Source organism: Coenobita brevimanus, chromosome 1 (assembly GCF_032717465.1).
Source record: "Coenobita brevimanus isolate Jiangsu-jjx chromosome 1, ASM3271746v2, whole genome shotgun sequence".
Classification (NCBI taxonomy): Eukaryota; Metazoa; Arthropoda; class Malacostraca; order Decapoda; family Coenobitidae; genus Coenobita; species Coenobita brevimanus.
This window is the reverse complement of record NC_136954.1, coordinates 15605692-15628366: the sequence shown is the minus strand read 5'-3', so window position 1 is coordinate 15628366 and position 22675 is coordinate 15605692.

Genomic DNA, 22675 nt, shown 5'->3' with positions numbered 1-22675 from the left:
GAGAGAGAGAGAGAGAGAGTCACGAGGGCTTTAGTGTTGATCCTGTCAGCACTAACCCTCTCTTGACTGGGACAGCTCTAGCACTCTATTCCACCAAATACCGGGCGATCTGATTCACCTGAGAGTGAGTACAAAGAGCCTGAGAGTGTTAATAGAGAGTAGGTGTTCGTTTCGTTCATTATTCTGTGGACACATGAAGCTGTTTATTAGTTACTTTTTAAATTATTTTTTACTACCGCCACAGATTTTACTGCCTCCGTCAATGAAGTTGGAGGGGGTTATGTATTCACCTATGTTTGTCTGTCTGTTTGTCCAGACCATATCTCCAAAAGTTCTCAATAAATTTCATTGAAAATTCCGTGGAAGGGTGGGCCATGGGCCATTGAAGACGTGATTATATTTTGGAGCAGATCCGGATCCGCAGTATCCCAAACAATGTCTCCAAAAGTTCTCAATGAATTTCAATGAAATTTTGTGGGAGGGAAGGGTGGGCCATGGACCAAGAAAGATTTGATTAAATTTGGGGGAGGATCTGGATCCGGATCCTTTTTAATGGCAGTGGCATTGGCGGAGGTCTGCCCTCTCTTAATGCTTTCTAGTTTCATTATTTATTTCATTATTTAGTAGTTATTTCTTTTGTACTTGGATGAGACTTTTCGTAGCGAATGCGAAAACATTCACTATCCTTCTGTGGACGGTGACTTTTAGCTTTATTTTTCTATTATAATAATTATTTTTTCGTACCTGCTGTCATCAAACAATTTATATTTAACTTAGTAATGATTGCACTTAATGAAGGGGTTAAATGTACAGAAGGAAGCAAAAGTTCTACAGTTCTAAATCTGCTGCTTGTCTCTTTTCTGTGCAGACTAATATTCCCGAACTGAGGGAGGTGCGATGTGTTTCTCTGGCCATAGGTGGTGCTCTTTGATTCGATGCTTCAGGGAGGAAAGTGACGGATATAACCTAAGTGTGAAGCAGACGCAGTGCAATAGTAAGCAAACTTTTGTCCCACTGTCCGTTCACCATGAAGTACTGATGGCCGTAACCTTAGCCTCTTCTTATTTCTGCTGCCGTCAGACGATTTTCTTTATCTTAGAGAATGCCTATCGAAGAAGCACGAGTAGTAGCAGTAGTAGTAGTAGTAGTAGTAGTTGTTGTTGTTGTTGTTTTTGCAACTTCAGGTTCATGTGAAACTTAGACGTATTAATTTTCTGCAGCTAGAAATTAATTCCCACATCCAGTGCCTTCCATCCTTTTATTTTGTCACTCCCATGGCAGGGCGGGAGGGGTGACCTGCCACGCAACTAAGACTCCGGATCCGTACCCACTCTACCAGTTGTTTTAACACGTTATTTTATATATATATATATATATATATATATATATATATATTCTGCACGTGATAGGAGTTGCACCCATTTTTCAACTTGGTAGTGGACGAAGTAACCTATGCCCTACAAGCATCACTAGAGTAAATTATCTGATTAAAAGACGCCTTCTTAAAACATATTCTTACTACTGGCAGGCAAGTTTCTTTAGCTTAAGAAGGACCTCATAGAGTGAGGGAGGTTAATGAAAGACATATCTGACTCCAGCAGTTCGAGTAAGTTTCTGCCATGCTAAATATAACCGTTTGAAGGAAGCCTGAATACCAGCCTCCGCGGCGTCCCTCCCGCCCACGGCAGGACGGGAGAGACAACCCACCAGGGAACTCAAGGTCCGAGTTCGTATCCACCTTTTTTTTTTTTTTTTTTTTTTTTACCGCATATTGGAAGTTAAAGTGTTTTCTCTACTTTTTCGTCACAGTTACCTCTCATTTCTTTCACTGCACCAAGGGTCTTAAAATTCTTTCACCACTTCGTCTTTCCATTCAGGAGCACATACCACCGTGAGTCAGAATATCTTTCTGCAAGAACTGGTTTTCTCTCATCTTCACTTAAGTAGACATGGCCGCCCACAAACAATGACCTTTTTATAGTTGAGTATCCTTGACATTACAAGAAGTATGTGTAAAGAGAATGACGTTGAAATTTAGTATATAAAAATATAGTTATTAAATTCCTGTATATTTGCATCGGCCCTTTTGCATGGCCAGTGAGATGTTGAAACAATATTGTACCCTAATCGACGCCCACGTCTGTGTTTAGTTTGATGAACAGAAATGTTGTAGAATTATGTGCAAAAATGCATTTATTCATTCTTTATCACGTCACAGCAACTGCGCTGATTATTTAAGCTGGCATCGAACGTAATAGTCTCTGCCTTACAAGTGTACAGAGACCGAATTACTTTATAGGAAGACGTGCGTTGTTAATTTAATCTTATCTCTAGCCAAGGTTATTCGCCTCAAGAAGGACGTCTCATAGTAAAGTGGTCATGAAGGACACATCTGACCTCGACAGTGTGAAAAGTTTTTCCCAATGTGCGTACAGGCGTTTGAAGAAGAAAGAATATAATTCCGTCGTTGCGGCGAAGTGGTTTACTAAAGGTACAGCGGTCAGGTTCCTTTTCATACTTTTCGTAAATGCCACAACAACTGCTTCACATACTCTGCTATTCTTAAAACTACCTTCTGTCTTAATCTCCACACTGAGACATTTCCATCCTCCCTTTTGCCCTCCCCCTTGGCGGGACGGCAGGAATAACCGGCCAAGCAAGTCAAGGTGGGATTCCTATCTACTGTTTTTTTTTCTTCTTCTTAAAACGAGAGCAAAATTGTACTCTCGCAGCTCTAATCACGGTTACCCTTCATATCTTTCACTGGACCCATGATTCTTCCAATATTTCAAGTCTTTCCGTTAGCGAGCACATCACATCGTCAGTTAAAACAACCATCGCTTTCTTGTCCAGTACATTTAACACATCTCACCACACACAGACACTGGGATTTTATTAGTTCTGTAACGATGATAATACAATATACTGAAAAAAGAAGAGCGTAAATAGACAGTTTATAAACAGTTCTAAAATGTCTGTATGTTTACACTGGCCAGGTGGCATGGTGGGTGGGGTGCGAGACTGAAAATTTATAGACTTAGGATCGAATCCCAGACTTGTGATTACCTTTATTAATAAAAATCTTGCGGAATTAGACGCTTACATATTACTACCGTTGTATTAAATTTTGTACGACTATATCTCAGTCGGTATTGCTGCTGTGTCCACGTACTTACCAACGCTTTTTCGAATCCTCAGTTTCTGATTTATTAATAAAAAATCTTGCAGAATTACACGCTTAAACACACCTTCCGCTGTATTAAGTTTTGGTGCCATAGTGGCACTTGCTGACCCGTCATTGGCCATCTGGCCATGCGGGTGGGAATTGCTGACCTGAGGCTGGTCTATGACCGTCTGGGTGGGATTTGCTGACCTGTGATTGGCCTATGACCGTCCTGGTGAGACTGCTGACCTGTGACTGGTCTATGATCATCCAGATGGGACTTTGCTGACCTGTGACTGGTCCATGACCAGCACAGTTCACAAACAGATAGGCACTACAACCATCCAAAACCTAAACAGCATCTTTCAAGAACTAACCCTTAGAAATAACCCATCTGAAGACACACGAGTACACTTAGCCAGACTGAAATGCTGCCAGCATCCTTTTCTCCTACAATACCAACACAAGATACGGCTCACAAACAATCCACTTTGTCCACACTGAAACGTTGCCCACCACACCACATCGCATTTACTCACCACTTGCACCACACAATGGCAATACAAGCAGTCAAGCAGTCATTCACACACAACCTCTGGGAGCGATCGGGGAAGTCGCCGATTTCTTTCGGTCCACTTATTTCACAACGATTGAGCCTGGGATTACAACAACAACTGTAAAATTCACTCATTAATCTCCATACCCATTATCGCACCTCACAAACCACGATACCTTACCAACAAATCACCCCATTTTACTCTCCAGTTCACTCACCAATCAAATAACAATAATGAAATTATTCTTGATTGCCTGTAAGCATGGCATTGTTGTTGTCATGGTCATATCACCCACCACTACTGCCACCTGCCCCAGCATCCACCAGCATCTCTGGCTCTCCCCGTGACAATGAAAGGAGCGAGAAGTGGGTGAAGGCAATGGACTGAGATGGTGGTGGCCGGTGAGGCAATGGGTGTGATGGTCCTGAAGGGGCCTGAATAGACTAATTTGGCCTGATTGGATTGAAATGGTCTAAATGGCCTCAAACGGCCTGAATATTTCTAAAATGACACAAGTAAACATGAAATGACACGTGAATGGGTCTAATTTGTCCTGATTAGTTCAGACTGGACTTAAAATGACTTGAAGAGTCCGTATTGACCTGAATGGACTGGACTTGGCCTGACTGGATATAAAGGAAGTGAGTAAACCTGCTGTGAATGGACGGCGACTGACATGACTTAATCATATGCACGTGGAGGGCGTCAAGTACCTCGTTTGAAAAAATGTAAACCGACAGAGAGCTGGGTTGTACAGTGTTCCTTGCATGGACTGGTAGGATGATTAGGGCTATAAACAAATGGAACACTGAACATAACAATTATAACATGAGCAGTTTCAACATAACCAATGTTATTGTCAAATACTGTGGTGATACTAGTGACATTATGCAAGACAACAAAATTTTGTTAGTCAAAACCCTTGCACGCTTGGTCAATTAGTGCAGAACCTGTTGAGCTTCTTTGGTGTAAACAATGTTGTCACAGCTGTGGCCTAGATTACTGAAGGTTCTCATCGTGTTAGTATAAGTGAAGATGCGGGTTCGACACCCGGGCTGACCACTGTTAGGGTGTTTTTATCCCAGTGTTTTGGCACCTGGAAATGAAACAGGGACCTGGATTTATAGTGCGACGGTGGCGTGTCGTAATCTGTGGGAATGTTGGGGTGCTTTCCTTATCAGTCACGCAGGGCCCAACTTCCCTCCATTTAATCTTGTAATATCACACGCAGGGAAAAAGCGTATATTTCTTACGTCTTCGTAGAGAAAAATTAATAAAAATATTCATATAATTTCTGGATTTTAAAGTAGTGTCTGTTGTTTAAACGATGGCATCTGTACAAATATTCTTCTCTGTACGGTTCTTCTATGTGTTTATACCTGTACCTCACCCACAATACAGATCCCGTGCATGCTGAATTAAGTCTCAGACTTGTTCCATCGCCTTAAATACACTTCCTCACCAGGTCAGTCCTCCTCTGTCGCTCTCATGTCATCTGAAATAGAGACAGGCATATATGTTTGCCGGAGCATGATGTTATTCTGCCACTGAGGTTCGGGAAGTAAGCTGCAAAACAACGCAAATCTCCGCCAAGCTAAAGAGGGCCAACTATAAGACCGCATTCAAAGCGAAATTGGAAAAACATCTTTTGCTTGAAGATTTTTTTGTCTATATTGCTCACTGATATATATTTGTTATTTGTATGTTGTATGTTGTAGAGAGGTGGCCTGCAGTCTTAACGGACCCAGGTTCAAATCCCCGCTGGGGCAGGGAACATTTTAAAGATTTGAATTGCAGTAAATCAGGCTTTACTGATCTACCAGAAGACCCGCCGACATGTCGTAAAAATACCCCCGCTAATACCAAAACACCAGTCCTGTATGAGAGTCCTAGCATGTATTCAATATGGACGGTGGGTGTTAGCGCCGAAGTGGTGACATGTAGAGGTGTATGGTATGTAGGAGGACTGCTGGGCCTTGATAGCAGGCTGTGAAGCCTATCCCCAGAGTCGGACACATTAAAAAAAAAAAAAAAAGTACCGGCAAAATTTACCTCACACACGTAGTAAAGGAAACAGAAGTGTAATGCAAAACAAAAGACTGAAGAACAGATGGTAGAGAGTCTCCAGTGTTACCTGGAATACGTATCATCATTACCTGCAATTACTCTCGGTTGGGCCATGGCAGGTGTGTGCAAGCACACTATGATAAGTTCGTATACTGTATCTGAATGTATGTGTAGATAAACAGATAGATGCCTAGATAAACAGATAGATAATAGATATATAGTGATATGATATACATACATACTTATATACATTCACTTATATACAGTTTTAGACAGGGGAGAGGTCTAAGAAATAATCTGTATTAATTTTTTCAGGGACGTGTTTTCCTACTTCATTCTCGCTACTTAATGACGATTTTCTTCAGCTAAGTAGAGACATCAAGCTAGAGGAGTTAGATACACCCTCCATTATCTCTTTCACTACAGAAGCGCTCTGCCAGACTTAACAAATTCATTAGGTGGGAAAAGAATATAAGAAATAAGGAATGACAGTGACGTCATCGTTGTGAAAGCAGTTAACCTCTCCTGTTCAAAGATTTAATACCGGTATTTAATAACAGCCACTGTACTTTCAGTTTTTTTTTTTTTTAACTTACGGATGACCCATCGTAGCGAAGAGGTAAGATACAGTACACAAGACCTGGATAAGTTATACCCTCAGGTAATAAACTTTCGCACAGAAGAAAATTTAAACGAAATAAAAACCCCGGCAATGTAGCACTGACGCACGCCTATCAGCTTTCTATTCTGACTGGCTTATATATTATATTACTTTTTTCATGTCCTTTCTCGCCATTTACGTAATGTGCCAACAGTTTTTGGTTTTAAAAAAATTGCACAAATATTCAAAACGCAGCCATAACTTGAGGGGTGGGAAGGGTCGCGGTGTTTGGCAGACCCCCCAGCAAGGCTAATAAACAGGCTGCATTCTGGATGACTTCGTTTCCTTTGTTTCCATTTTTCTCCTTCTTTTACTGCTTTGTCTGTGGCATCCTTTCTTTGAGAGAGAAGGTGACTCTCAGTGCAATGTAACAGTGAATGGAGAGGGACTGAAATTGGTGAGAGAGTTCAAATACTTGGGTACAGTGATAGAAAAGAGAGGAAAATGTGCAAAAGAAGTTGAAAGTAGAGTGACACAAGGAAGAAAAGTAGCTGGTGCAATGAAGGCCTTGATAAGAAACAAAGGCTTGAGTGTTGCAGCTGCACGAGGCTTACATGAAGGAGTGTTAGTGCCAAGTTTAACATATGGATGTGAGACTATGGTGTGGCATGAAATTGAAAAGTCAAGAGTAAGAGCAGTGGAGACGGGACTGCTAAGGAATGTATGTGGAGTACAGAGGGTGGATAGGATACGAAAAAATGTGATTCGTGAAAGATGCGGAGTGAGGAAGTCGGTGGACACCAGAATTGAAGAGAGTGTACTGAGATGGTATGGTCATGTGGAGAGAATGAATAACAACAGAGTGGTGAAGAAGGTATATCTGAGCGAATTCGAAGGAGGGAGGTGGCGAGGTAGGCCAAGGAGAAAGTGGAGAGATATGGTGGATGAATGTGTGAGGAAGAGAGGTTTGGAAGTCGGTGAGGCTAGGGAACTGACAGGAGATCGAGCTGGCTGGATGAATTTTGTGAGGAGATGTGCATGATCAGGGATTTTTGGCACCCCTTTTTAACGTGGCAGCGTCTGGATTGACTCTGTCAGATATGATATGTGAAGCTACAGAACGTGGTGAATGTTTTTGGCGTATCCGATAGAGCTAGGAATCCGGGGGCTTGAATGATGAGTGAATGGAAGCGTGGCCCATTGGACTGGGCAATTTTGGGCTGTCTGGACATTGCTACTCCTCACCCTGCCCTTGGGTGGGAAAGGAGGTCCGCATGATGATGATGATGATGAATTTCCTGCTTCCACATGAAGATTTTTTTTTTTTACGTGGGAAGTATGATTATTAGAGTTGTTTGGTCTTAATTTCACCAAGATTTTCGTCCTTCATCAACTGAAGCCACATACTGCACTGTACCTCAGTGACCGAAAGACAGTGTTACGGCTCTACCTCCTTCCCATAGCACTTCTTCACGACTAGCATCTTATTTATGCGGAAGTCTTTAGCTGCAACTCGGTATCAGTTAAGACGCGACAGTATTTTTAAGTCGTTTCAGATTTCAAAGAATATAGTGATGATAATAATGAAGGCTGTACGTACCCAGTTCAAACCAAAAAGTCTCTCCAAAGCTGAATAAAATGATATGGAGCTACAAAGAATGAAATGTACTTCCTGGAGCTGAAAAGGAAAAAAAAAAATATTATTTCAACCAAAAATATAGTGAACAACAGTCCGATGACCATAGTTTATTGTTGCTACGGCCATAATTATTCAGTACAGGAGAGATCGTTAGTGGGAGAAAGGGAAAAGCACGTAAAAGCTACACCTTGGACAACCAATGATCTCCCCCGCGAGTAAATAATCTCCAGCAAATACTCACTACTCACCAATATCTGGCTGGCGGGGAAAGGCTGCACCCACCCACCCAGCAAAGCCAGATACCCAGGCTCGAGGCCGTGTAGCACAACTTTTCTTTTTACTTGCTCTACGATGCTAATTCATAGAACTAGATAACGTTTTTCAAGTTTCATCTTACTACCAACACCCGATTTTATATAACTTAACATGGATCTCTGTATGTGGAAGTACTGATGAAGAGTATATTATATTGAACCCGTCCAGCTGGAAGTCTACAGAAATACGTAGTCGTTGGAATGGACTCATCTTGACAAGAAACCAGTAGACCACAGGTAACCGGCCACTTCATCAGGGCGCTACCAGAGACCTCTTGTTGAGTTTATATTGAAAGTGTCTGTGTTGTAACAGTGAGGTGCATGGGGTTAGTGTGGTGTGGTGTGGTGTGGTGGCACAGTGGATTGTTTGTGAGTTATATGTTGGGTTGGTGTTGTAGCAGGGAAGGGTGAGGGCCACATCGTAGTCTAAGTGCCCTGGTGTCTCTCTGGATAGGATAGGATCTGAGGGGTGGATGTCTGGGTGGTGGTTCAGGAAAGATGTACAGCAGTTTGGAGGGAGGTATTGAATGACTGTGATGGCTGTGTGTTTTTTGTAACTTACCGGGCATGTGCTTGTGTGTTGTGTGGAGGAAGAGTAGAGATATTATTGAGGCAGTCTGTTCTTTGTTTTTTTTATGGGTCGGATGATATAAAAGAAATGTGTATGGAGGTGATGGATCTTCACGAAAAGCAGTGGATTGTGTCTCTTTCATCTTGATGTGATCTTTGAGTGGAATAATATACGAAGTTCTTTAATTTCGGCTAAAACGTTCTTGATAGCCTTGTTAATTTTTGAATCCGTAGATTTCCCAAGTGTAAACGTCTGACAATGGCCGATATTCGATACTAAGTCAATATTCTGCAACGAAAAGATTAATTCCCACACATCGCGATTTTCCATCCTAGTGTTTTGTCACTCCCATGGCAGGGCGGGAAGGGTGAACTACCACTTAACTCAGTCTCCAGGTTCGTGACCACTGAGTGAATCATTTTATGCATTATTTACTTTATTATTTAATTATATTTTACTTTTCTATCTATCTATCTATCTATTGCCAGACGCCTCAATCCCGTTTGGGGTGGCCACAAACAAATCGCCTCCAAGTCGCCCTGTCCCCCGCCATTTCACTGCCCTGCTCCCAACTCACACCCCCCTCTCTCATATACCTCTCCACCCCATCCCTCCATCTCATCCTTGGCCTCCCCCTCCCTCTTCCCCCCTCCACCTCACTCACATACACTCTCTTCGTCAGTCTTTCGCCCTCCATCCTCTCCACATGGCCAAACCACCTCAGTGTGTTCCTCATAACGCTTCCTATCACATCCACATCCACACCACAACGCTCCTTTATATCCTCATTCGTCAGCCTGTCTCTCCACGTGACTCCACAGGCTCCTCTTAAATAACTCATTTCCACTGCTCTCACTCTTGACTTGTGTCCTTCCAACAATGTCCAAGCTTCACTTCCGTACGTTAGAGTTGGTATCACAATACTGTCATGTAGTAACTTTTTCACTTCCATGCTCACTTCCCTGTTTCTTATCACTGCTTTCAAGGAACCAGCAACCTTTCTTCCCTGCTGTACCCTTTCAAGCACTTCACACTCCAAACCTCCATCCTTACTCATCACACTACCCAAATACTTAAACGTACTCACATTTTCCAATTCCTCACCATCTAACCTTGCTGTACATTCACTAACTTCACCTCTCTCAAAGACCATCACTTTACTCTTCCCTACATTCACCTTTAGGTTCCGTTTCTTACACACTCTCTCAAACTCATCCACCAAGCCTTGCAGCTCCCCTTCGTCTTCACTCAACAACACAGTATCATCTGCAAACAACAGTACAGGGAGTTTCCAAACACTATCCTCTCTCACCAGGGCCACTCCAACATCCACTACCCTACCTTGTACCTCTTTTATTACCCCATCCATGTACAGATTGAACAACCATGGAGACATGACACATCCTTGTTTCAAACCAACTTTCAAAGAGAAAAATTCACTTAGTTCACCATCCACACGCACTGCAGCCTTCGCACCATCGTACATACTCTTCACAGCATTCAACAACTTCCCATCTACTCCATATATTCTTAACACTTTCCACAATCCTTGTCTATCCACCCTGTCATATGCTTTCTCCAAATCCATGAAAGCCGCATACAACTTCTTTCCTTCTCTAGAAACTTTTCCACTAAAGATCTAAGAATGAATATCTGATCTACACAACCTCTTCCCTTCCTAAAGCCTCCCTGTTCTTCTCCAACTAATTTCTCTGTTCTTTCTCTAACTCTGTCTATAAGTATCCTACCATACACTTTTCCTATTATACTAAGAAGACAAATGCCCCTATGATTACCACACACTTCTTTTTCCCCTTTTCCTTTGTACAAGGGAATAATTATACCTGACTTCCAATCCTCCGGGACTCTACCTTCCTCCCAGGCCAATCTGCACATCTTCCACATCCATTCTACTACTATCTCTCCCCCATGCTTCAGCATTTCACCACACACTCCATCAATTCCTGGGGCTTTCCCCGATTTAACTTTCTTCATTGCTTCCACAACTTCTATCCTACTGATTTCTTCCTGTCTTCTCACCTCCCTCCTTCTCCCAGCCATTCCCCAGCCACTTATACTTGCATTACTTCCATCCTCTATGTTCAACAATTCCTTAAAGTGTTCTCTCCATCTGCTCACTTTTTCTCCCTTCTCCACTAATAATCTACCATTTTTATCTTTCACTCCCCTGCTAACTTCACTTCCACCCTGTCTTACTCTTTTCACTTCTCTCCAGAACATTTTCTTACAGTCCCTCCACTTTGCACTCAAATTCCTTCCAAATTCCTCATCCACTCTCCTCTTACTCTCTCTTACTAATCTTTTCACCTCTCTCTTCCTTTCCACATACAACTCTCTCTTCCGCCTCTCAACTTCTTCCACGCCCCTATTTCTCACCCATTCATTGTATGCTTTCTTCTTTTGTGCCACAGCCTGTTTCACCTCTTCAGTCCACCACGCTGTTCCTTGTACCCCCTCCGCCTTCTCTTCCTTCCACACACCACATCACATGCTGCACATATTTCTTCTGTAAATATCTTACACACACCTTCCACGTCTCCCATCTGCTCCAATTCATATTTGCCCAATCGTTCCTCCACTTCTCTCTTATACTCTGCCTTTTTCTCATCCTCTTGTAACCTTTCCACTCTCCTTGCAACTACTCCTTCCTCTCGTCTTTCCCTTCTTCTATTCCTCCATCTCACTTGCATCCTAATTCTGGCCACCACCAAGTAGTGGTCAGAAAGTCCACTCCCCCAACCTCTATAAACTCTTGCATCCTTTACACATCTTTGCATCCTTTCATCCACACACACATAATCAATCATTGCCTTCCTTTCATTCAGTTCACCACCCACCCTTCTCATCACTCGCCATGTATACCTGTGGATCATTTTATGCCTGAAGAGGGTATTGGCTATCACCAACCCCCTCCCAGCACAAATGTCCACTAACGCACTCCCATTCTCATCTATCTCGGCAGGCACACCCCACTCACCAACTATTCCATCCACCTTCACATTCCCAACTTTACCATTCATATCACCAATCAAAAACACTCTCTCATTCCTTCCAAACTTTTCCATGCACATTTCCACATTTGTCCAGAACTCTTCTCTCACTCTTCTAGCACGATCTTGCGTTGGCGCATACACACACACAATCGCCCACATTTGTATTCCAACTTTCAACTTTACCCACACAATCCTTGACCCAACTGATCCATACTGTCTTATGCTCTTCTTCCATCTTTTACTCACAACTATACACACTCCTTCCTTTGCCCTCTCATTCTCATCTACTCCTGCACATATACCCCATCCATACTCCCATTCTCTCACACTTTCTCCCCTCCATTTTGTTTCAGTTATTCCACATACATCCACTTTCGCACCCTCAAGCACCTGGACAATCTCTCTCTCTTTCACCTCATCATTCGCTCCTCTTACATTCCATGTACTCATTACCAAGTCCTTTGTCCGGTCCTGGGTCGTCATCGTTTGGTCAGTCCTTGTCCGAGGCTTTTTGTTTGTTTTTTTAGTTAGTTGTTTTCCGGGGAGGGGCACTAACCCTCCGCCAACCCTTTTAGTCGCCTTTTACGACAAGCTTTATCATATTTTGCACATGACAGGAGCTGCAGCCATTTTTCAGCTGGTAGTTGTACGAAACAGTCTCTACTCTGCAAGCGTTGCCAGAGTGAGTTGAGTAGAAGTCGTCTGTTCTTATTTTATTTTTGCTGTCTCCGAGCTAGATTATTCACCTTTAGATACTCCCCTTGAAGTGAAAGTGTACTGTATATGAGAGAGACATCTGACCATGACAACGTGTAAACGTCTGACAGTAACAAGAATATACAGTAATCTGCATGGAGTCCTTCCCGTGCTTGGTGGAGCGGGAGGGACAGTCTACCACCCAACTCATGCTCTGGCTTCGTTACCACTAAGTTTTTTTTTTTTTTTTTTTTTTTATGTTTCTTTTTCTTCCCTTTTTTTTTTTTTTTTTTTTTTTTTTACTAGACTAAATTTCAATTTGCCACTTGATTAGGTGTCCACTCCAGTTCACTTAGTGTAAGCCTCCCCTACACCGCATACACACTCCACAAGCAGAATATGCCTCATCATTTCTCATAAAGCAGTTTCGCGTTAATTCTAAAATTCACCACGACCCAACCAAGGTAAGTTAAGCTTTGAAATTTGCACTTCTGAACCCAGTTTGATGTACTCTTTCATTCTGTAAGACAAAAAATGAGACTGGAACAATTTTTTTTTTTTTTTTTTTTTTTTTTAACCGGGGGTAGGGGGTGGGGGACAGAATCTCAAAGGAACACTTGTTAGGTTTAATAAAATGATGAATAATGAATAATGGAGGGGATCTTGAATAAGGATGGGAGTGAAAAAGGGTCAGGTTATACAATATACATATTATTTCAATGTATGAGCTGGGGGGAAGGCAGCGAAATGGCAGGGGACAGGGCGACATGGAGTCGATTTGTTTGTGGTCATCCCTAATGGGATTAAGGCGTCTGGCTATAGATAGATAGTAGACAATTACCGCCTATTTCTTTAACTGCCATGACTTAAAATTCTTCCACCACTTCTAGTCTTCATCCACCAGCTCTTCACACCGAGTCAATATCCTTCTCAACAACCATCATTTCACTCCCATTCTCATTTTTAATAGACGTCGCCGCCCACTGACACCAACATATTCATAGTTTTCGTATCCGATAGATTACATCAAATATGTGAAGAAACACGAATGTAAAAATTTAGTCCATACAGTTTCCAGTTATGTACTTATTTTTACACCGGCATTTTTGCATGGTGGGTGAGGTGTGAAGCTAAAACTATACTGTTCTCGGATCCAATCTCTGGTCTGTGTTTACTTTTATGCAAACAGATCATGGAGAATAAATTTCCTAACAGGCTTGTATTTTTATTCATTGTTTTTATCACGTAACCGGCGTTGCACAAGTTTTTGATCTTGGTAGCAGACCAAATTCTCTCTTCCCTACAAGCGTTCCTACAGCGATTTACATTATGAGATGAACACTGTTCTCATTTTTTTTTTTTTACCTACTATCTCCAGACAAGTTTATTCAGCTGAAGTGAGACCTCTGACATTAGAGGGACTCTGAAGAACACATCTGACACACTTCAAAAACACAAACATGGCAAATTGATCTCGCATGTCTCCGTGAGTCTGCAGCTATGTGTTTGTGGTCCATTAATTCTTTGTAAATGATGCCGATTGTCAGTATTGATAGGCAGATAGGTTGGCGGATAGATAGAAGTAGATATATACTGTATAATTATATGTATATATTTTTTTGTGTGTGGATGAAGAAACCAAAGGCCACGAGCCCGCAATAATTGTTCCCTCCAAGAGAAAAACGAAGTACAAGAGAGAGCCAAATTCAAGATCCGATCATTTCGAGATGCCTTGACACACTGCGTTTGAAAGACTGTGGATCATTGGAAGCAGGAAATACAGACAGAGGGAGACAGTTCCAGAGTTGACCTGTTGCATAAATGAAGGACTGGGAGTAACGGTTATATATACTGTATATACATACATATATATATATATATATATATATATATATATATATATATATATATATATATATACTGTATCTATCTATCAATCTATCTACCTATCTACATAGATAGATAGATAGATATAAATATATAATGACTGATAATACTGCTACATGGGTGTCACCCAAATCTAATAGTATTTTGGATTACCTGTTTGATACCAATCAACATACTAAGAGGAAAAGCATGGCACTGATATATGTTACCCAAGAGATGAAGTATCATAAATAATGGAATTTTGTCATATGCTAAGATTAACGCAACTTTGTTCTCAGTAATTCTTTTTTTTTCTATTCTTTTTTTATTTAAATCATGAAATGTGGGCAGTGACGTTAGATTTTTTTTTTTTTTTTTTTTTTTTCGTGATCAGCCTCAGTCCAAAATATCAGCCAATCTTAGTCGAGTCCCAAACAAGGGAACAAGAATGGTCCGGCATTTTAGGACACGTCCGGATACCTTCCTCCTCCTCCTTCCCATCCCAAGAATTATGACTTCTATTGTTTTGGTAGTTCATAAAAGTTCATTATGCTCTGACGAACTGTTGTTAACATAATTATCCCAAAGTACACATAATAACTGGATAGATATCTCTCACACAAAAGTAACTGGACAATATAATAATTTGAAATTAGATTAACTCATAGTAATATTTTTGATAAACTTTATGCTCTCGTTTAAATTCTCCACCTGTTAATGTAGTCGGAATGCAGTCCCCTTTAGAACAAAAAAAAAAAAAAAAAACAGAATCAGTATATCTTGCACATTTTGAATGGCAAGTCAAAACATGAACACGTTTTACATGAGCTGTGTGGCCACAACAAAAACTACAACATTTTAAGTTTAATGGATACTAAACGTTACTGATAAACTTTGCTGACCTTTAGTTATGTACGAGTATAAAACAGTTTATTCATACTTATTCTCCTATTTTTAACATGACAGGCGTCGGGCTGACTCTGACAGATGAGTGAATGTGAAGCTACCTGCGAAAAAAGTTTTCTGATCTATCGGGTGGGGCCAGTATTCCGGGGGCTTGAATGGTGAGTAAGCGGGAGTGTGGCTCATGCAGCTGGGCAAAATTTGGCTAGTATTTCATTCTACCAGTTTATTTTTGGCTCTCAGAACCCTTCCTCGCCTCACCTTGGGGTGGGAAAAGAGCTGATGATGATAACGATGATGATATCTTCACTCCTACAGCTATACTGTTTTCATCTTAATTTGCCCCAGACTTTCGTCCCTTTGCAGTTTACTTTGCGTAGCTCAGTGACAGAAATTAAGGCAATGCTACAGCTCTGCATTCATCTATAGCAATTTTTCTTGATCATGTTCATATTGAAGTGTTACTCTCTTAGTACATCAGCATTCGAGATGGAAAGAGAGTGATTTTGGACCATACCAAAGTAAAAAAAAAAGTATACCAGACACTTAACACTTAAATAAATGGAATTATTAGAATAACACACACACACACACACACACACACACACACACACACACACACACACACACACACACACACTGTGACAATAATTGTTTTGAAGACTGCATGTCGGAAAATATGATTAGACTCGTTTAAAATACGGTCAGTTATCTCTACTTCGCCACGAGAGTTTCTTTACGAGTAGATTAGTAGTACATGAAAGGGTCAAGGGGTATTGTCTGTAAACCCTTCAGTAAATGTTTTTCTTAAGCTAAATAAAAACGTTTTGGGAAGCAGGAATAAAGACACCAGCCTACTGAAGAGACTACTGATCCATTTACCCCAGAGGCCTCTTATTAAAGCAGAAAATAACAGTTTGGTATTAGACAAAATAATTATAAAAAGTACAGATGGGACTAATAAAACACACACAAACACCAAAGTACTGATGGGACTTATAAAACACACACACACACACACACACACACACACACACACACACACTGCATTATATTGCATTTATTTTTTCTGCGTTAGGTAATATCACTATTTACCCTACTTCAGAAATTCATTAACCCAGAACACAATTTGTTGTGATTATTATTATGTATCATCATTATCAGAAACAAGAGAGTACATTTTTGCAAAAAATGGCATAAAGTCTTTGTGAGGACTTTATACGACCCTGGCGACTAACGAGACATGGCTGGTGATTACACAGAAGGGGGACGTTTTGAAAACTGTGAACCCCAAACACACCATCTCCCGAAGGAGCTTAACTCTTCCTGAGGCATCATTAGCTACGTCACTGTTGTGGTCACGGTCGTGGTGGAGGCCAGTCACGGGGTCAGTCGGTCCTGGTCCTGCGCTGAGCCCTGTTCCGGGCCAGAGGGGCTGCAGACCTCGAACCAACTTCAGGTGTGTGGCAAGCCAAAAGCCTCCCAACCCACCCACCGCAAACTGGCCGATGCCAGCGTGTTTGGAACTGTTATTTATATCCACCAGACCAGCAGTGTTATGATGTTACTAGAAATGTCTTGAGTCGTCTAATAATTACATGCTTTTTATTTTTTTGTTAGTGAATCACACATCCCTACTATAGGAAGCAATGGTATTTCTGCAGCGAAAAATATCAGGCAATAACCTTGCTTTTATTCGGTGTGCACATCCTTAAGTATAATCAATATGGTACTTGATGTAAGTTTTCCATTAATAATTCTATTTTGTCCCCCATAAAACTGAGAACCCAGGACTATTTGAAATGACTGAATTATTAACATTCCATTTCCTGAAAATTAACTTTATCTTTGGCAACATTTTATCTGGGCATGATAGGTCTGTATCTGCTATAATTTAGATCAAGTACAGTCGCGGACACACGTTAGGCAAATTTTCACCTTTACTTCTCACTTCCCTCAACTGGCAAATAATCCTAAGGTAGAGGCTTGATATGTTTCCCCGCCCCCAAATTATTTTCTTGTTGAGATGATGCGTCATGTAGGAATGTGGCAGACATGTCCCAAATGCCAAACTGACGCAGTGGAACAATAAAGCAGCTTTTGCCCCAGACTGTACACCGTTGCATCCACTCATGACAGTCAGTGAAATAAGTCCAAACTCACACACACACACACACACACACACACACACACACACACACACACTTTAACCCCGTCGGTACGGTGATGTACATTCTATTTACCTGTAGTTCTTGCTATCGCATCACGATTTCACTCAGCGTAGGAGAGATGTTTCGAGAAAGAGGGGTTGTATGTAAAAATCAGCAACAGTTTCACTATTAACGACTATTTGGCAAAGCTGATAATTATCTGGTGGTGAATCTTACCTCGTGATGATGGCTTAGTGGTATCACAGCACGGTAACTACAAACAGCTGGCCTACGAATAGATTGGAACAGTTGTCTTTAGTTAGGAAAACGGCAGTTAAGTAAAAACTACAAATTTACTTGAGAAATAAAAGTAGTAGTAGTAGTAGTTGTACCATCCATCGATCAATTGATCTTTTTGGAGAAACTCATGCAGTAGCTCTTGATATCTCTAAAGCTTTCGACAGAGTATGGCACCGTTCCCTGCTGTCCAAACTCCCTTGCTATGGACTAACGTCTTTTGTTCCTTTGATTTCTTCATATCTTAGTGACAGGAAAATAAGAGTAAAAGTAGATGATGTATATTCCAATTTCCATTCAATTAACGCCGGCGTGCCGCAGGGATCAGTTCTGGCGCCAACCCTATTTCTGGTTCATATTAATGATCTCTTATCTGTCACCCACAATCCCATCCACTCATATGCAGATGACTCAACACTACATAGTTCATTCACACTCAGATATCCATTTACAAAGTCTAATATCTCTACCTCTAAACTCAGTACAGCCATCTCCATAAATCAAGACCTATCTACAATCAGTGAACGGGGACAAAACAACCTTGTCTCTTTTAATGCTAGTAAAACTAAATATATACAGTTTATTAAGAGACAGATATTGCCAGATTCGTACATTACCTTCAGTGCTACTAATATTCCCATCTCCAAAAGTACTGAAATTCTTGGCGTCTCACTTAACAGTGCCCTCTGCTGGACCTCTCATGTCAGATCACTTGCTAAAACCGCCTCAAAGAAACTTGGATTATTGTACAGAGTCCGTAACTTCTTCGCCGATGAGCAGTTAGCTATAATTTATAAGAGTCATGTGCGCTCTCAGCTTGAATATTGCTCACCCTTGTGGAATGGTTGTGGAGAGGTTGCATTAAGACAACTAGACAAAATTCAGAACAAAGCTGTTAGATTCATTAACAACCCTGCCACTACATATAAACTACCTCCCCTGCAAGTAAGAAGGAATGTTGCCTCCCTTGCATTATTTTACAGATATTTTTTTGGCAAATGCTCAGACGAAGTTGCGTCCATGATGCCACCTCTCCACGTCTTCCTTCATGCTACACGGGCATCTGGTAGAGCTCACGACTGGAATGTCACTCTGCCATACTGCAGAACTTCTGCCTATCAGAATTCTTTCATTCCCCGAACTGCATCTCTCGGGAACTCGCTTCCCCAGAGTTGTTTCCCTCCAAATTTCAACCCACAACTGTTCAAGTCTAACTGTTACAGATATTTTATGAACAGAGGACACCAGTAATCTGATGTATGGATTATTTTTTTTTAATCATTTGTTTTTCCTTCCTCCGTTCTGTTATTTATAAAAAAAAAGTAATAGTTGTTGTTGTTGTTGTTGTTGCAATATTTTAATAGCAGTAAAAGCAGTAGTAAATGTAGTTGTTGTCCTTATTATAATATTATAGTAGTAGTAGTAGTAGTAGTAGTAGTAGTAGTAGTAGTAGTTGTTGTTGTTGTTGTTGTTGTTGTAGTTGTAGTTGTTGTTGTTGTAGTTGTTGTTGTTGTTGTTGTTGTTGTTGTTGTTGTTGTTGTTGTTGTTGTTGTTGTTGTTGTTGCTGCTGCTGCTGTTGCCCAGGTTCATCTAGTGAACTACAGGCGGAAGCTGTCCTCCTCTTGCAGTCCACTATCCTCCTTTTGGGGACAAGGGAGAGAACTGAAAGACGTTTGTATCATCGGGCAGCAGAGCCACCAAGTTATATGTGTGCCACCACGTGAAGGCGTCCCTCCTCAACACCATAATGATACGTAAAGTAGGGACACCAAGAACTGTAAATGGCTTCGTAGCACCTCGTCCTAATCGATTTATTATGCACATAACACCGTAATACTCTTGTATGTTATACATGCAAACATACAAGAGGATATTGTGATGCTGTGTGCAGAATAAATCAGTAAGGATGAGGTGCTTCGAAGCCTCTTATGCTACTTTTATAATCAATGCCTATGTGCAACACGTTTGTCCTAGTCACAATCTTCGCACAGAATAAGACTTATAACATTGGCATTATATCCATGTCCCCAAGCTTATTATACGGCTGGTGGAACTGGAAAAAGGCAAACAGAATTTGTTCAACGGTCTGACCGGCCAGAACATAATGACGTTGATTCACGAGACTCTGGTTGCCAGCATACTGACAGCGTTAATTCATTAGGCTCTGGTTGCCGGCATAATGACAGCGTAAATTCACTAGGCTCTGGTTGCCAGCATACTGACAGCGTTAATTCATTAGGCTCTGGTTGCCAGCATACTGACAGCGTTAATTCACAAGACTCTGGTTGCCAGCATAATGACAGCGTTAATTCACTAGGCTCTGGTTGCCGGCATAATGACAGCGTAAATTCACTAGGCTCTGGTTGCCAGCATACTGACAGCGTTAATTCACGAGACTCTGGTTGCCAGCATACTGACAGCGTTAATTCACTAGGCTCTGGTTGCCAGCATACTGACAGCGTTAATTCATTAGGCTCTGGTTGCCAGCATACTGACAGCGTTAATTCATTAGGCTTTGGTTGCCAGCATACTGACAGCGTTAATTCACTAGGCTCTGGTTGCCAGGATACTGACAGCGTTAATTCATTAGGCTCTGGTTGCCAGCATACTGACAGCGTTAATTCATTAGGCTCTGGTTGCCAGCATACTGACAGCGTTAATTCATTAGGCTCTGGTTGCCAGGATAGGGACAGCGTTAATTCATTAGGCTCTGGTTGCCAGCATACTGACAGCGTTAATTCATTAGGCTCTGGTTATCAGAGGCGCCGTGGCAGTGTTGCTGGATATTCCTCGTGGTGGTGAGGGACGGCCACCACAACACACTTCACGATGAAGGTTTTTATTTTCTCTATCTTTCTATCTGACTTTATTTGTCTACCTGTCTATCTACCTACCTGTATTTGTATCTGTCTAGGAATTTATCTATCTGCCTGTCTATGTCTTGTTTGTTTTATTCAGTTATTGTTTGGTAGGTGTTTTGCTCTCTTTCACTGTCATCCTCGTCGCTACATAACGCCTTAGACAACTGTCCTTTTCTTAGCACCGGACCACGTTGTTTAGCCTGTGGGAGGGCGTGAGGGAGACATCAGGAGGTGAGCGGGGATAAGAGGGATTTCTTTAACCCATTGCAAAGCTGAATAAAATCGTCAGAAGGCAGCAAGAACAATATATAAAAGAGGTCATCGTTGTGAAGGGGTGATTCACTAACGCTACTCCTAGTCCTTTAGTTACATATTTGTCTTTATTGTTTTCTTGTATTATTCTTCCTCTTGATGTTCTCTTCAGCTCGACGGTCTGTCTTATTCTCGTTGACTTAGAGGCAACAACTCTTCTGCTATATATTTCTGCCTGTTACACCTTATTTTTCTTTTGTACTTAACTGTGGTAGAGAGGGACGCCTTCATTTGATGACGCTGATATAACCGGGCGGCTCAACTGCCTGGTTATACACACGTTCCTCAACTCCTACCCTGTTTCCCAAAAGAATGGTGGACTAAAGGAGGCAGCTTAAGCCTGCAATCCACTGGGTTCACGTTTCAGATAAGCCTGGGGACGCAGCAACAACGTAACTGATTCAGGCCATGTTGGTGACGGACATACATGGCATACACAGGGAAATAAAGGTGTAATATGCAAAACAAGGCACTTATGATAAGTCACTGGATTAAAAGGAATAAAGCGGAAGGACAAACTCGCACAAAATAAATACCTTAAAATAGTAAATAAATAAATAAAATAACGTGTGCTGTGTGATGGCCGCCCCCACCCCTACTGCAGAGTAACCAGATGCCGCGCCATGGCGTCTCCGGCTGGCCTGGCTTCAGCGCGCCACCGATTTGAAACAGTAAATTACTTGGTGGCGCTGGGTTTATGTGATCGATTCCACTGTACTCATATCGACAGATTTAATCTTTTGGATACGCTGGGTTTATATAATTGATTTACCTGTGGTGAGAAAGCTAATCATATAGCTTTTGGCTGCGGTAAGTTATTGTGACCTACATGTAGTCGAATGATTCGAAACTCATTGTTGATAATATAATGTATGATTCTTGTGGGGAGGAATTGGGTACATCTGCAAGAAAATATAAAAAAATAATCAATATGTTTTTAAGTAGTGTCATCTTTGGATCATAAGTTCAGACTTCATTACATTTCTTCGTAAGTGACGAAATCTGCAGAGTGCGCCTTAATGTTTTCTTGCAAGCTATATATACAGTATGTGATATTAACAGCGTCATCTTTTTTCATTCTAGACGATTTCTTACACTTAAGAAAGAAACCACGTGTTACAAGGTTTAATAAATACTATATTAAACCTATCAAGGTCAGTCACGTTTCGTTAAGTTGATAAAAAAAAAAATGCTTGGATAAAGCTAGAGCAAAGTTAAAATTACGTGGCCGTGTTGTGTTGACCGCCGCCCCCCGCCACCACGAGAGGGACAGCACCGGCCCGGCCATGGAGTCAGGGAGCCATGTTGTTGTTAGTAAAGGACAGTTGATAACGTTTATTCTTTACTGGTAATTTTTCTGTTACGCAATGGTCTCCCGCTTTATATTACCGGTGACATGTTGACAGTAGGCTAGTAACAGTAGTAGATTTGCTGCCGTTTGTGTTGCTACTGCTATAGCCACAAAACCTCACTTGGCCTGGAACCAGGTGCAGTTCATCATCCTCCATTCGAGAGATATGGAGGGAGTTGAGAGACTTTTAAAAACCGGTTATATCAGTTCTACTGCGTGAAGGCACCCCTCGTCAGCACCATGTCGATGGTAAAAGGAAATATATAACATACCAGTGAATAATGAGACGCAACATGCAAAACAAATTACTAGG